Raw genomic sequence first — 18,441 nt, 5'->3', positions numbered from 1 at the left:
CAACCCTTCGAGGAATTTCCATTCGGATAATTTACCCTCCCTGCATTAATGATCGTGGAGCATTAATTAACTAAAAATGTACAACCCTCGATAGCTTTTACAACATTAACATTATGTAAATGCAATTGAGGTGTGTAATGCAAAATTTAGCTCGTTCTAAATTTAGAAATAAATTAACGTTGGTGGCTGACCATTACTCCACGCATGTAATATACACGTAAACATTTTTTCTATATTTGTCCAATTCACCTTTTTCAGGTAGGGCATTTCGGCTGTGAGCGTAGCGACGCTGGTTGCCAGGCGACCCCGCCGGCGGTCGACGTCTCCAAGGATACCTGGCGCCACTACCCGGAGCGCCGTCGGAAGCAATTTGCCGCTCTCCGGACTGTGCTGGCTGTGTGATGCGAAATTAATACATTAGCTCCGGGTGAAAGACTCCACAAAACAGAGACTCTTCATCCCGGACCGGGTGAAATACACCGTTTGTCGTACGCAAGCTCATCAGTGGCCAATTAACCCTCTGCTAACAACCGTCTTTAATTAATCATTGTCATTATAAACCCTGCAATAAGGATCCAACATAATACACGTTAATTGTACGCGTATTACGGGAAATCTCGATCATTGCGTCATTGAATTAAGTGGATCATTTGAACGAGGAAATCACATAATCGCTATCAAATTACAACTGTTTGAAAAAAAATCAAGTTTTTAGAAAACCACATGGATTGGACAGTTCCATTAACAAACTAACGTTTTGAAAATCTGATTGTATCGAGTCGAAGAAGGCCACATAACGTCATTCCATATTTATCGACTTTGTGAAATATGATGATTTTAAAGATTCCCGTAAAAGTGGAATTTTTCTTAATCTCCTCTTATCTATGGGTTTGCGAAATTCATGCAGTGGCCTTCCTGTTAAATAGTCTCTGTAATCATAATCAAGACCATTCATGACGTAGGATACGTTATCAAAATATGGAGTGTTTTTTACATATTTTGTCTGGCTGGAAAATTTTTGAACACGCGCATTTATGTGAAAAACAGTTGTCCATGAGAAACAACCAAATTATATAAATAATGAATTATAATTTAAAAAATTACTCATTAAATATATATTAGTGTGTAATGTCTCACGTCCTTCTGTAAAAATTGTGAAAAAGTTGTGTGCATATGTGTGGTATAAAACTGGGCGAAGAAAATACGGAAATGTGGTTAAACTGCAAGCTAAGGACCATACATCAACGTAGTACAGACTTTACATTAGCCATTACAAGAAACAGATTCCAGGCGAAGAGACAATTCGTAAATCGGATTAAGAGCTGTGATCCCGAACGATCCATTACTTGGAACTGGCGCCAGCGTCCGGGCCGGAAATCTCAAGCGATGTGATAAGCATTGCACTACCTGCGCTTTTCCTACTCGCTAGGGGAAGAATTTTTTAAAGCTTTCAGTCAACTTCGCGATCGTTAATGCTTTTAACTTGCATTATAATAAAAGTACTTTATTTATTTCAGGCCAACAAAAACCGAGGACGTATACAAAGTTGGCTGAATTCATTTTAAAAGTACCAAATCCATACATCAAAGATTATGTCCTAAAAAGAACCATTATTATGTCAAATAAAGCACTATGTCATATTAGAGATTTTATGTTGTCGCCTAAGAAGAAAAGGGAATATTATTTCATCAGTCTTCACAATAAAACCTTATAACTTGCACAAAGACAAAGTGAAATTATTATTTTGCCATTCAATACAATTTACAGTGTCTAGGCTACAGAACATTAAGCAATTCCTTTCCTGAATGTAAGATGAATTCAATACACTTTTGTATCCGTCACAAGAGTTTGTGGATATTAAATAGTTGTGTCGTTAGTTTCATTTTATAACTATTGTAAACACTCTCTAGAAAGAAAAATTTAAAAAACTGGTGGTTCTTTTTTTTTATTAGAAATTATATTTATTGATTAAGTATCTAGTTTCAAAAATACGCTGTAGTCAGAAAAATTAACAACTGCTTGTTATTTTCTGTCTAAAGACTCAAAATTACTATAATGAAACTACTACCGACAAATAAACATCGAGCTGCACAAAGATACACCAAGAAAAAGTGTTCTGTGTTGAAGTCTCGATACACTATTGCTTCATTCTTATCTCCCTTATCAGAAATGTAAGAATTCCAGGGTATGCTATCGACATAAAAATGTTTATTAAAAAATTTAATTTGAAACGTTATTACATTTCTCTCACCTAACTTACTAGTTATTAGAATTCATTATTGATGCTTCCCGTTTTCGAAAATTTCCATTTCCTTTACATGTGTTTACCGAAAGGTTTACGATTGTGATGGATGATATTTTATTATCAAACCGTAGTTATGTTTATTGAGATCTACGTTTACTAATTTTATCATTATTTACACATTTATTTTATGATAAATTATTTTATCTGACGTAAGTACTTTTGAACCTTGTTGCAGGATTGAAGATAAACGTATTTAAATCTGATAACTTCCATATTTACTCAATGCCCAAATTACTCTATTTACTACGAATGCAGTTTAAACACGATACTCGTATGTATTGACGAGGTTGTTCTTTCGATTACAAAGATAACTATAGCTGGCAAAAATTACAAAACGTTATCCCAAAAATTTATCTTTCCCTCATTGTCTCGTACCACTAAAAGCTATCACTTCAATTTCTTGACTCTTTCTTACAATATCTATAAATGAGGCGAATATCGAATAAAATGTTTGTAATTTTACTTTTCAGTGATGCTTGAATTTTTATTTCCCCGTAAAAAACCTTTATAATTGATAAGAGAAAATAATAACAACCTTTAAATAACTTTGGCAACAATTTAACAACACGTTACAAATTCTTTTCTAATTTCTAAACTCTGAAATTTGTTTACGTACAATAAAAAAAATGTAGAAGTTGGTGCATGCTTAATCACAAGTGTAGGTAATGTTTGAATTGAATACGTTATGATATTTTTTGATTATCTTTACTGCATTTGTCGAAGCAAACTTTTACATACTTATTCCGGGTTGGGTTTATTAACTGAACGAATCGATTATTTCATACTTTTCCAAATTGTCTAAGAAGAGTCCTCATTAAATTGTTAAGTCAACAAAAGTAAAAATAAAACGTACCAACGAAAATATAAAAATTCTTATAAAAGCTTCGGGACAGGTATTTATCGCATACAATTAACGGCACAAAAGTGTGCAATAGATTTCGTAGCGAGTCCGTGTCCTTTTAATAAATTAGACGAGAGGTTTGAAACAGATTGTTTTCAACGACGTGTGATAAATAGCACCTGTCCAAGATAATATTCCGCATCCTCCGATTAAATTGAATATTTTCGAGCAATTCGGAGGTTTCTCGGCAATTAAACGGTCTTATTTCCGATAACGAAATGAGCATAAACTCATCTTAATCTATTCCTAATGGGTATTTATTCAAACGTAACTGTTTTCCTTTTCCGGTGGACAGTCCCGACAAGGATCCTCTTCTGTTTGTTGCATCTCATTGATTTACAAAAAAACATACTTTCGTCTCATTAACGGTCGTAAATAGACACAGCCAATCCAAACTTCAATGAGCACACGAAATCGGTAATTAATTTAATTCTATTATCCGGAACAAGGTGGGTGTTATCTTTGTAGGACGGAAACTCGCGCCAGGTAAAGTCTAACTTGGTAATACAACCGATTCCTCAACCCTCTTTACGTTAACGCACTTGTATTAGTTGCACCTTGTAGGGGATCTCGTCTAATTAACAAGCTAAAGTGAACTGCTCTTAATCCAGCAATCACCGGCTGGGTTAATTAACGACTGCCTGATCGGATTTCCGCGACGCAGATTATCTCATTGTCAGTCGGGAATTATCCCAGTTGGCCATGTAACTGTGTTATATTACCATTATTTCTGTCTTATTTTGTGGATTAAAATAATTTCAATACGGGCGGGCGGTCTATACGAAAATATTGATTGATCGCGCCAAATACCGGGCGGGCTTCACCACCATCTCACCAACGTTATTTGGTAGACTGAATGAAAACTTTTGTTTCTAAAGAGCTTTTGGGAAAAAATTGAACCGAATTTGATTATGCTTTACACCAGATGCACCTACGTAATCGCATGATCGCACGATCACCGCAAAATTATTTTATTTCGGCCCATTTTAGTTTTTATACAAACAACCCTCAGCTAATTTTCAAGCTTCAGCTTTAAACAAATACTAGGAATGTTTAATTCATCATATTTGAATAAATAATGGTAATATGTACAATTTTACATCGCCTCGGAAAGACATGACAATCAATTACATTTAATCGAAGTTTTCAGCATTTTAATTGTGAAATATTTTATGCCACAACATCACATTGCATTGGCAACAGGCATTACCCCAAAGTCAATTACTACATACATACATAAAAATTATTCATTTAAGTTTGGTATGACCAAAATCAAATAAAACCGATTTTTTTAATGGTGAAAAAAATTAGGCAAATTATTGTACGAAAATGTGACAGATGAATGGGTGGAATACTTAAACCGATAATAATTGAATTAAACGGCTGCAACTTGAACAGCTGTCATTAATGAACATGTTAGATTTTATAATCATATTGATTAAACCACTCACGTCAATACGGTAAAAGTTCCGAATATGTTCTTCAGAAGCAGATCGGAGTAGTGGGAAATAGTGCGCTAATGACTATGCAAGAGCAGGTTAATTAGGGCCGCTGGGGCCCGATACATCATCACCTGTGGCGGCCGCGGTCACTTCCTGGACCATCAAGACTTCTTAATACCCAAAGGCTTCTCGATCTACTCATTTCACCGGCGTGTGGAGCACTTTCTAAATCCACATACCGATCTTTTACATTTTGTAGCAGACGTGCAACTCTACAGAAAGTATTTACTTTTTGGCAATTTTTCAAAAGAACTGATAAAAGAAACAAGGGTAGAAGTGTACTTATGTTATCAATCTAGTCTATTAAAAAAAACTTCTAATAGTACCTGGATGGTCGTTATAAAAACCAACCCTTAGCCACTTTTATTTGCTCAACAAAGTAGTTCTATATTCGTATAATTTGTCAAAAGAAGTGGAACTCTAGTTATCAGTTTTTGAAATACAACACAAACAGTATAAAAAAATACATTATGGGCGAGTATTATTAATGGGCGCCAGTGCCCAATGGAAAAGCAATTGATTGACATGATAATGATCAACAATTTCTAATATGAGCTTTTAAGTACGTTTTCAATCAAATGGAAATGTCGATCGATTGTAATATAATGTGAGAAAGATATAGATAAAAGATTACTAACAAAGTGATCAAAGTCGTCGAACGATGAATTGAAAATTAGGCAAAACGGTAACTTAAGCCTTGTGACACACGCATAATAATTAATACATCGAAATTATTGCACGCATAAATTACAACAAAAACAATTTAAAACCAATCTCCTGGACAATGTTGCGAGTCGTTCGTAATAAGGTAACGGTTCACCAGCGTCTTTTATTTTCGTTGTCCATCTTCGACACGACCTTCAGCGCTTACCAGACCGAGAAATTCGACCTCAACAGCGAACGATTTCTTATCTTGCGCCGCGAGTCCTCATCGCCGTTACCGCAAGTGCACCGTGCACTTAAATTACGATTTCATGAAAATATCCTGCCGAATACTGCAGAACCAATGCTGGTAGCCTCTCTGACATTATAATTATTCAATCTGCGGTTTTGGTGCACACGCAAGATGCAACCGCAAAATTCCGATGAACTAAATGCCCAACGGAACGCGATCGAATTTTACAACTTCCTTACAACTCAATATTATCTTTTAATCGAGACCTTTCAAGAGGATATAATAAATTCACGGACGGATCGTTAAAAGACAAGGAATGTGTCGGATTACCTAACAATGAAGCAATCTTAAAAAAATCTGTCAATACCATCCGTGTTCCTGCAGCGGCGGCAAGACGGATTCCGCGAATTAATAGAAAGTTTTTATTTATTGAATACGGTTCGTCGCAAATTCTATTCGGATTTCACCAGGTGATATACAGGGGGTTCCAAAAATGTTTTCAACTGTTTGCGTTTTTTGACTTCAACTTGCACGTTTTGTAATTTAATTAAGAAGATGGTTGAACAATAGTTCAAAGAGATAATTTCGAAAACTCACGATTGTTTACTCTTTCAAGGCTTCTGCTACAATATACACAGCATTATTTAATGCGAAATGGCACTTAAAAATATTACCTATAACTTACAATTGAATAAACTATAATAACGGATGAAATATGTTCATTGCTTTAGATTAACAGTCTAGTGCCATTTTATTACCACTTAAACTGAATATTAAATAAAAGATATTTTTAAAATTGATGATCTCACAGTTAAGAGCGTGCCTTTGTTTCTGAAAAAAACTGGAAAAAAGATCTCTGCAACTGCCCACATTTTTTTCCAAAATTTACACAAATATTACATTTGATTTTTTTATACAACAAACAAATTTTGTTAAGCAAGAGAAGAAATATGAAAACAAAAAATTACATACTTTGGAATTCATTTACAAAAAAAATATTTGGTTGACTGTTTTGAATGGTTCTCAAATGTAGATTTTTAAACACAAGTGCGCAATAGGGTCCATTACGATTTATGAGCATTTTTGTCCAACTCACTCAGTTTGTAATGATGATCATTAAAATGTACACCAGTAGGTAGATGTATCTCGAGCCAAATTAAATGTCCCTTGTTTAGGGTACTGTAGTAATTGAAGCCATAGGAATTACGCGTAGTCTTTGTTAATTAACGGAAATTAATGGATTACGCCTATATTTAATAAGCATTTCGGTACAATTATCCGCTTCCTGGACTAATTTGCTTTATTTCACGTTATTAATTATTTAAATAGAAGATCGTTAGCTGTAATCGAGCGTGTCTGTTCATATCCGTGCATAGATTTCAACGGTAATCCAGAATTAGTTACTTCTCGATCAACCCTTCAAATGCGACGACGATAATTAAAGTTGATTTGCAGTGGCTAGACGTATCTGTGCTAGTCACTGATGATGTTTTTGGGGGAGTTTCATTACACCTGATGCTAAACCATAAAACTGGACGTCGAAATAGAAAGCCTCGACATCAAAGATTCGGTATTTAGCAACCTGTAGAGAACGATGGGAGGCAGAGACAGACAGAACGTTGTGGTCACATGTGATGTAATCAAACTGTCAATTAGATAGGCTTGTGTTTAATTAGATTCGGGGTCGTCACGTCTGTGAGCTGCTACCCCGTCGCGACATCACTCATTAATTACTCTTGCAAATTCCACCGACTGTTTCAAAAATTTCGAACAAGGGCGTCATTACCACCGACCACTTTTAATAATCTCGTCAACAACTAGCGGCGTTGGTTTTACATTTTTCACTCGTTACATAATTTCCGCGATCACATTCGAAAATTATCTTTTCCAAAATTTTCACAACAACGATCACCGAGAAGATACGGCTGGGCTGTAATAGCACAATACCATCGGAACGATTCTAAAAGCGGCGTGATTTAATAAAGAATCGTAATAATTAACCGAGACGGGGGTCCTTAAGTAATGAATGACCAACATCAATTAAATCGGGTCAAAAGTTACCCGCATCGGTACTAAATCGGATCACCTTAATTTTGATCTACAGTCAATTCACTTTGAACGTGAATTTTTCATTGCAGGACGAATCGTCCTTAAAATAATTGCCGCCAAGATTCGCTGTTCTTGAATAACTGAGCACACTACTACAACATACATTCTTTAGATTTTTTCCGAACATTTTCGAGCTATATTTAACTCACACTGTACGCTAATAACCTTTCTGATTCCGCACATACATGCAAATTAGCTTATTCTAGCTTGTTTTCAATAGTCGGGAGGATTAGATTAGACTAATACCGGGAATTCTAGATTATTTTGTTGTGAGAAATTTTAATAATAAAATCCTGGCACCAACTCTGACAACGCCTGGTTCAACACCGTGAAACTATGTAAATGCTTCAGGCAACCGGTGCAGTTTAATAACGGATTATTCATACTCTTCGCCAATATAATGTCTATTAATAAAACTATCCGCGTTGCATTAATAGATTATCATGTACAATAATCACGATCTGTTCTCTTTTCTAAATTTCGCTGCATCAAACACATATCAAAATAATTTTCTCGTTTCGACATATCAAATAAAAGTTGATAATCCATGAAAGTGGTCAATCCATTCTAATAATATAAAACTCGTTTTACGATTATGAAAATGAATCGTCACTTTTTGCAAACGGAACACAAACCTTCTAGAATCAATTATGATGATGTAATTTGATAAAGAAGCACCTTACTACAGTGATCGCGAAAAATTAACACCACAGATTATGATTTCATAATTTCAAGTGCAAATAAAAAGAACAAATTTACACAAGCCAACAAAAGTGTCACATTTTTCTTTACATTTTTGAAGTGTTAAAATTTAACCCATTTGTATTTCCGCGGTGGGCTGACGACTTACTTTTTGTAAAATTATCTGCGTAAACATCTGTTTACAAATTATCGTCCTGGGTCTTGACAATTTTTAAAATGTATTAGTTAAACTACATATTATGTAACACTGGGTTTAATGAAGTCAAAACTTAATCAAATTATTTCGAGATAATTTAATTAGCTCTAACAATAATAAAACAATCTCTGTTCGGCATAAAACGGCAATAAAACTTGCTAACTTACATGCCTATCAAGCCATCTGTTTAGCCACGTTCGTAAAAACACTTAAAACATTTCTCAATTTTCGTTGTAATAAAATAAAAAAGAAAACAACCACTGCACCTAATGTAGATCTACCATTCATTATGGCAAAATTTAGACTACAACGTATCCTTTTTTGGTTTTCTCAATCTAATTATAAGAAATATTTAACGCGTAATAAATATTTTGCTTTTATGAATAACCTTAACCTTTCGTTGCAAGTTTATAAATTTCGTGCAAATTGGTAAATAAATAAAAAATTTATCACCACGTATAATACGAATATGGATACACTTTTACACGTGACCGTAAACACATGTGCATTTGTTTTGAAAATTTAAATAACGTTTTAATTTGCGTTCCTGAAATGTTTCATTTGAAATATTTTTTCTACTGGTACCTTTTCAGCCGAAGATTTGCAATTTACATCAAAGATACATCATCAAGCTATTTCAACAAATCAAAGTAAAAAATTTAGATAATGTGGTCATCAACTTGGCCCACAAAAATTTATGATTCAACATACCTTCTCGTTTCGAAAAAAATGACGTATCAAAAATCGTTTCCTAGTTTTACTAACTTATCATGTAAAAAATTGCCATTTACATGAGCGTTTATGTCATAGTTTTATTATTTTCATTAATTTTATTTTATGGTTGGACCATAAGATTCCTTAAATAAAATGCCAATTTAACCCTGACATTATAGATTTTATATTCCAGACATTTTCATTTGGCGATCAAGTTGTTACAACAATCAATCATCATCAATTAAGCAAAAAGAATTAACCTATTTCACAATGAATAGTAATTAATCGTCTCCAAAATTCGAGTGAAAATAATTAATAGAATTCTGTCTGTGTTCACCACAAGGACAACACGTTTCAAGTCATTTTATTTATCCGCTCTTCTTCACAGTCCAGAGTCAATTCTATCTTTCATTCTCAACGCATTAGATTGACTTTATTACTTTGCAAATGTCGAAGTTGACGCAATTTCTTTCAATTTCGAAGAATAGCTCGGAATTTACATAATAATGGAAAATTACCGAAATTAAAGCAATTCAAGCAACACATACGAATTATACTTGAAAACCTCAAGGATATACGTATGTTTAATGTCGGATGGCAATAAATTATTAACATAAACTCGCGACTGAAAAAAAAAACCTTCACGAAGTTAAATCTATTATGTAATTAATGACTTCATCCCACAATACGATGTCAATGGATACAATTCTTGCACAATTCAGTTTAGAATATTAAATTGTTAAATTTCATTTCGAAAATTCCTTGTTTGTCACTAGAACTGTATTTCAAATAATACTCAGATAAAAATTTAAAATACTTTGTATCGCACACTGCCCTAATGATTGCTTCTGTTTCCGTTAACGTATGGCGTAGCTTGATCAGCTGACGAATCATAGATGTCAAATGTCATTTATTCAGCGATCAGACACGAGTGGTGTATATAAATTACTATTCTTCCAGTTTTCCTGGTTTTGTTACTGCTACGTTATCACTTTTACTTTAAATTAATCATTTAACTTACAATAAAAAGGTGATCAAAGTGAGGTTATACATATGTAAAAGAAATGTCAAAGCATACTATCTAAAAAGAAGACCCGCGATTATAAAGATAGAAAACACGGCCTATCAGACCATACATTTTATGAACGTTTTTTATAATCATTTAGGGCGAAGAAAAATAAATGTCAATACAGAATTTAAGAAAAATAGAAAATTTGTTTATAAAATTAAGGATTAAATAGGTTTTTGTGTAAAATATACCTATTGGTTTACTAAACTGTGACTGACAGTTTTGAGTGGGCCATTCCAAACATTTATCTGAACCTTTTTGATTTAAATTCCTATAAATGTCACAGTTTTGTCAAAATAATATCTTTCATCTTTATGTTTTGAAATTAACAACTTAATAAATCTCTTGGCAACAACCATTATAAACTTGCTAGACAATAAATTTGAAAGCAAAGCCTTAAAGTATTGCTGTACTACTCATACTCTAATTTGCTATGTAGTTGTAAAATTATTGAACTGATGACTTACACTCTCGAAAGTAATATAAACAATGAAGTGGACCTTTGCAACGACGAAATGTAGGAGGCTATTGTGCCAATTATTCTGACCGTTACTCTACCCTCCGATTTTATGAATCAGTGTCAATGATGATTTATCTCCGGTTGACAATCACGTAAGTGCCGTGGATTTACTTTCCTGACATATCACGAGTATAAAGTAGTTATTGCGATGAGAGCAAGGAGCGGTTTCACGGCTCGACGGGCGGACAAGCGCAAGGACGATTCAAAGCCCCGGGCAACAGGTGGGTGGCCCCACCCCAACAGCACAACTTTAGACAGGACCTGCAGGATAATAGGGTCTCATATTTTCGACTTGTCGACCAATTAAGCTTACTACCGATTTGCTGTATAATTAGCGCTTTCGACGCAGACGGCTTTTTCGTTCGACGTACCGGGATCGTCGTCGCCGTTGACATTTTATTCGCTGTTACGTAAAACGTGGACAAGACGAAGGTGCTGATTACTTCACGCTTCGACACAATGTTTAGAATCTCCCGTAGGCTGAATCCGAAGCCCGTCAAAGTGCACGGCTATAAATGTTCACCTAAATACATCTCATTATGGAATTGGGTATAGAAATACAATGCGGACCAATAAAACGCAATCTGGCTGCATTCTGATTAGTTAATACAATTTTGATTATAGGTAGTAACACTTTTATGGGATGAATTGACATGACTCATTTTTACTGAACAACTTCTCAAATCCGTTTTTGCTAAGTTTGTTTTCCTTGCTTTTTACTGTGTAAACTGTGTGCAAACTTGAACTTGTGTGAGCTTCCCACTTTGGTTGGTCTTTGAGACGCAAGTATTCGACACATCTTGTCAAATTATACAAATTAGAAGCCTCGCGAGTTAGAAAATAAGTAGCTACTCTATTATTAATTTATAATAACAGTTGTTATAGAGGACTTAATAAGCTAAACAGATATAAAAAATGGGAACTAATTTGCAATCGAACGGTGGGATATTTCTAATTTTAGTAACCAATCGCTCCGTCCAAATACCGATTAAATTCAAAAGATTCGAAAACACACTTAAAACCGTAATATATGGCATCCGCGAATCCATAATTTTCAAAAAATGCAATACGTGGGCTAATACAACCTATCCGAAAATATTTCCTCGAACCCGCAAAACGTCGACGGACGTCATCAACAGTGAATCAAAGTGCTAAAACGATCCGAACGCGATCTTAATTTAATCGTTTGACATTGTCCTGAGAAACAAAGTAAAATTAACATTTCCACGAAAACATTCGTCACGACTTTTTTAAAAAGTTACTGCAACGTGAAAAATTTCACACAACTTATAAGTGTCTTTAAAACTTGGCAGTCATGCACAACGGTACGGAGTATGCAAATGTCTGGAATCTGGCAGGAAGGTGGCCTAAGTTTATTTTCATATCTATTAATAAAGCTTAGTATAAGCACATGGCAGTACCTCCTTCGTTTTACGTTTGCCAAAAGTTAACCCTGTTAAGTTGTTTGACTGATGATAGGTATCTATCGCACGGAACAGACCCGACTATATACAAGTCCCACTATTTTTAGCGGGTTCACAATAAAATAAAAACAAACACGAACATGTGACACCACCATCAAGGTTCAACGCTTAAATATAAATAATAACATAAACAGCCCAACCTCACCTACTAGACGGCATGTTTTGTCTATAACCGCTACACCGTTTGACTCATACCTGAAACAAAATTATCAGATTAACAACTACGCAGATTTTGATGTCTAAAATGCATCTCCACAACAGAGAAGAGAGGAAAAAAACATCGTGCGAATGCACATGAAAAGCTTCAAACTTTCAAAAAAATTCCGGAGAAGAAAACTTGGAAATCAGGAACAGTGAATAAAAAAGAACAGGAAGTATACAACTGTGTCATTAAAAAAACTTGGGTCAGTACTAAAAAACCTAATAACGTCATTGGTTTGAAACATATTGACAGAAAAAATTAGAAATCACATACAACATGTTTTATAAATCATTCATTCCTCTGCATACGCAAAATTTTAAATCTACAGAATGCTTAATCGTACATCCTGAACTTTTTTGGTTTTTAATGCGCAAAAAAAAGAAATTTCTACATAACCTATATTTACAATTTGTGTAATAATGCGAGATTTGCTATTTTCATCTATACTCTTGTTATCGCGAGTGGAGACTCCGTAATAGAGTATCACCCTGTATATTCTACAGCAGCTGATGTTTTATTAGTGGATGACCTATATGTGTATAAGACGGTCTAAAAATACCGGATCAGACGCAATTACCTTCTTTTCATTTTGCAATAGACTGACCCGCGATGGCCAACTTTTATTAACGTGGCAACGGGGACGTACAAAAGTACGATGCAAGTCTGTAACATGTAACAATGTAGTTGGTGGTTTATTATGCGGCAGGTTACGAAGCCGCAAAGAGACGAGCAGAACTGGGAAAGGACTGACAGCAATCAGGTATCCCCGGCAACTGCTTGTATAAAGCTTCGCCTCGACACATATTCCTCACGATAAATAATTGAAAACCCTGACAATCTCAAATTATAAGAGAAACGACTCGAAATAACTCCACGGTTACGCAAGCAATGACGCACTTTATAAACTATCGGTTGCGGAAAAACGGACGGGGGTGGTATTCTTGGACGCTTCTTCCAAAAATTGAAGTACGAACACCTTGCGGCCAAACGGCAAAATGAAAGATCGATCTCGCCACAACTAAAGCTAAAAATATCGTGCTAGCTACCGGAATTAGCTTCGAAATGAGCTGTCATAAAAAATTATTAACGACAAATCCCTGAAATAAATTCTCAAACTGAAAATGTTGGTATTTATAGAAAGTAACCTCGGCTATTAGTGCTGTCAAAAGATACCAAGATTTAACAAGAGGCTGTCACTGATGCTAAAAATATTTTTCGCCGGCATTATCAGCTCTAATTTTAATCGTTTCCTCGCTTGCTAACATTTTCTCGATACTTCGTGGGGTTATACAATCAAAGATTTCTATTTCTCTGCAATTCTAGCTACGTATTCAGAAAATCGATAATTCCAGTTTCATGTACGTCTAAATTTAAGTAGTGAAACGGTTTTCTTGCTACTTAAGTTACTTAAGTTAATTATACAGTGCAACTTTCAATATTAATATTTAAATTAAATTAGTACAAAACCGTTTGTTTAAACACAAGAGGTAATTTTTTAACTTAACATTCAATTCAGAGAATCTTGGCGGAATTCAAAAAATTACAGGACTTTGTGAAAGGAGCTTCAACGGAAACAAAAAAAGTGACCAAAATCTCAATTGTGGCACATAAATTTTAAAGGTGTTAAAAATTAAAATCGTTTTTATATACGGATATGACAGCGATCTACTTTCAAGTTTATAAAAAGCTTCTCAAAAATCTGTATTATAATCTTTAATTTAATTCAATTACAGGTTCCCATAGACAATAGAGTTAACAAAATACCCACACAGGAAGTTAGCATGACATGTAATAATGTAATTTTCCCCAAAAATGTATTTTGTGATCATATACTTTTAAGCAGTTGACTCTGAGAAACATGTGTTGTTAATCGTGAAGCCTCTTCTCTACTTTTACTGGTCGCCATGTATACCTAAAAGGAAAATCGTGTCCTTGGAAAAGCGGTAAGACGATCCCAATCCGAGTAATTACTTGAACTCTGGCATTTTCTCTTACATAAGAGAGAACCCGACGAGAAACGCAATGTGTGTTAAAATTATTTTCATAGACATTTATGACATGAAATTAGAAAATAAATTGCGTCATGGAATTCTTTAAACAGGTAAGGCCGAAGTGACAGCGACAAAATGTTCTTAAAACGGATTAATTACATAAAATTGGTGAATGCATAAATGCATTAAGAACTATAAAATATACTTTTACCTCTTACCGCACGATTAGCAAGTTGAAAAATAAGAAAAGCTAATTAATACCAGAACGGAGTGTTAAATGCAAAATCATGAACAACAAAAAATAAGTATGTTGCCACATTTGTAGGTCGGATAGCTTTGGAACTCCTCCGGGGGCAAAGAGCAAATCACCAGCAATAAAGCATAGAGAGCGTTGTGTGTCATAATCGGCGAAGCGACTTGGCAACGTAGGAGGCATGTGATTGGAAGATAACCCTTCAGTTTCAACACTGCGTGATAAGATAAGTAATAGAGAACTGCACAATATACACCTCAAAAAAGACGACATACTGGTCGCACAGAAACCCGTTTTGTATATTTATAAGACAAGTTCAAATTATTTAACCCGTTTAACTACTAATCAATTCAATTCGAAACGGTGTATAAGTTAACATTTATGGCGTCACAGTTAAAATGTATCTTTCGAGACACAAAATTAACCGATTTAGCTGAATAATGAGACATACAATCAGCAACTCATTTGGAAGCACAATGTTAGTCACACAATAAAAACACTACCGAGCCGAATGTTTTTATTCTGGATTATTCAGATTGGGCCATTTGACTTTGTAATTATCTGTTAAACCATTCATATCAAAATGGAATATTCCAAATACTTTTTTTTTATTGTTATACCTGAAAGGACTAAGCTCCTATCAGATAGTGAATGATATTATAATCTAGTCGTAAAAATTATCTTCATATTTACTCTTTGAGTACGATTCTAATTGTTCCGTCCAAAGTACGCACTCCAATTTTGTAAAACCAGAGGACCTCTCCACTGTAAGTATTAAAGTCGAAGTACGATAAAATTATAAAAAACATTGACTTCATTCCAAGTTTTTTTTACGTTCAACAGCAGAAACAAATCCAATATGGAGTGTAATTACAATTGTAATTACCACTTACGTCTTTAAGCAATTAACATCGATCTAATAGGAGAATTGTTAGATGACGAATTCATATTCTAATTTAAACATCTATTACTACATCATATTATACAAGAGTATTTAAATAATTAATTTAATATTTTATTTAATGATACCTGTTCTCTTGCAACCTTCAATTAATGAAAACATAATGAACTTGGGCATAAGAAAATGATAATACTGTGGGTCACACACTTCCTTCATCAAACTATGGGAATTGTATGACTGATGTGTATGACCTAACCACTTATTATTCAAGAAGTATAGTCTGATGTTAGTAAGTTACCTTTTTTAAACCATTTGGAAATACACGATCATTCAAAACTAAGTCTCCTGCAATATTTATAAGTTGCTTTCCAGTCTGTAAAATAAAGTTTCTCACTTTTATCAAAACATGAAATGAAATCCTGGGCTGCGAAGGCGTTGGAAACCGTCAATTGGTGTGCTTTTTTAGAGCGTAGATTAATTGGAGCATGTTGACACCTAACCTAAAATTTAGAGAAAAAAAATCTTTCTTTTTTTCTTTCTTTGCAATGTTTTCCATTAAAAATAGAATAACTAAACGATTCCTATGCTCGAAGCAAATATTTAACGCCACCCTTTGCTGAAAAGAACCATGTGCAATTATGTCCCGATTAAACATCAACAAATGTCATTCGTGTCAAACGGCGGAAAATTTAAACTTTACAACTAAACGGTTTAATTTTTTCAACGCCTACTCAGCCCAGAATTTCATTTGAACTGCTATTGAAACACATTCACGTGAATATGTATTTAAAAAATATTAATATGTAGTTAACGGTAAGAATAAAATTTACTTCATTTATAAATAACAATAATTGAATTGATAATTTAATTAAAAAAGTATACGTGACATGTAAAACAAAGTATAAAAATAATAATCAACGAAATGATAAAAAAGTGGATCAGCGGCACTTTATTTATTCGCTGCAAAATTAATGCATACCAGAAAAAATTCGTAATTACATTTAATAACTAGTTATACACTGAAAGAATTAATAATGAATATAATGACAATAATTAGCAACAAAAATATACATGTGACCTAGGTACACTGTTCCAAAGTTTCTTCAAACTGTTAAAATCTGTGAAAATTCAAATAAACATGATTTCATAAATTGAAATAATCCTATTTGGTTCAATAAAATAGATAAGATTGAAGTATTTTTCAAATTACATAGATCAAATTTAAAATTATAAATATTTTATGAAATTAGAAAAAAAAAAACATTTTTACGGTTTGATGTCTTTAGTAGTAACTCAAATAAAACTTTTAAGTATCGCTAATGACGAGAATTATTCACCTATTGCCTACTACTAAAAAAGTTATCGTTTAAATAAATGGTCGATAAAATTCATTGAAAAATAATATAAACCTAACACGCATTTAAAAACAATTAACAAATATTTTATCGAGGAAAGACGCAAATGCATTATTATTTTCAGATCGTCAACCAGAAAAATGCGCATTTGAAATCACGGCAGAATGTGGGTTCATTAATAAATAAAGCTTCGCGGTTTGTTGGTAAACAAGAGTTTTGTATGCTACGTAATTGTGGCATAAGACTGTGTTTGTAAATATATGACAATACCGGTTTCCAATACACGTGTACATAATTTTCATCCCCAACATTCTTCATTCTCCGTTACAAGTCTTTCTTACACATATAATACCACCCAATCAATAACATACGAACCATCTCAAATACGCAAATTTTAGCCTAAACAAAAATATTCAGCTACCAAAAGCTTTAAAAAAAATTCACTTTTAGACTAATGGGATTTTCGCATTTACGACAAAAAAGAATTAGGTAGTGCACGCCCACCACAATTGGCACACTAATTGCAATTTCGAATTTTTTTGCAACTGCACGTGTGCGGCAAACATCAGATTAGTCATTTCGAAAAAGCTGGATTAGCAATAATTCCTCACATTCGCACCCGTGCATAACACAAGCTAAAAATATTAGTTGGCCTCAAACTGAAAAAAAAAACAAGAAAAGACACCAAAATAATGAACGTTTTATGAGAGACTAATTCATAAGTATTTTCAACTGGTTTCGCTAATTTTAGGTCACTTCTACTTTGGTTGCTCCAGACAAACGCTGTAAATCCTATAAACGACTTTGCTCGACATAAAATTTTTGAATTACCGACAATTGCGCTCGCATAATTTCCAATACTGAGATCAATGGACGTTTTAATCGCCAGACGTAGGAATTCCAATTGTCATGACAAGAGCAGTTCTCTGTGATATTATAAAATTGCCACTTGTGCGGCACAGCATCATTTCATTCCGTATCTATCTATACAAACTGATCAAAAAGTGAATTAGTCAACTAGTCAATTTTTATTAATTAATCATACTAAACAGTATATAGTAATAATAAATACGTCTTACTTTTTTGTAAGTTCATTTAGCGTTTTGTATTTGTATTTTCCTAACCTATTTTGCTGTAAGTACATCACAACCAGGAAAAGGTACAAGTATAAAAACTTTAGTGAATCAAAAATGAGAGCCTAGAGAACCGTACACGTCACATATGAATGACATGGCTGGAAAATGTAAATTTGTCGATACTAAAATATTCAGGTTTAGATGCCGTCTGTTTTTTAATAAGATTAAAAAAAACTGATAATAAGGAAACGTCAAAGTTGTAAAAT

The 18,441-nt window shown here is 33.9% G+C and overlaps 1 protein-coding gene across 2 annotated transcripts in view; it reads right to left on the bottom strand.

Moving 5' to 3' along the window:
- The window catches only part of foxo (forkhead box, sub-group O), an 81,218-nt gene that overhangs the window by 47,181 nt on the left and 15,596 nt on the right, over positions 1-18,441 (bottom strand). The window lies entirely within an intron of this gene.

This window comes from Tenebrio molitor, chromosome 7, assembly GCF_963966145.1.
Source record: "Tenebrio molitor chromosome 7, icTenMoli1.1, whole genome shotgun sequence".
Taxonomy (NCBI): Eukaryota; Metazoa; Arthropoda; class Insecta; order Coleoptera; family Tenebrionidae; genus Tenebrio; species Tenebrio molitor.
Note: the sequence above shows the minus strand (reverse complement) of the source record. Positions and strands in the feature narration are given on the sequence as shown.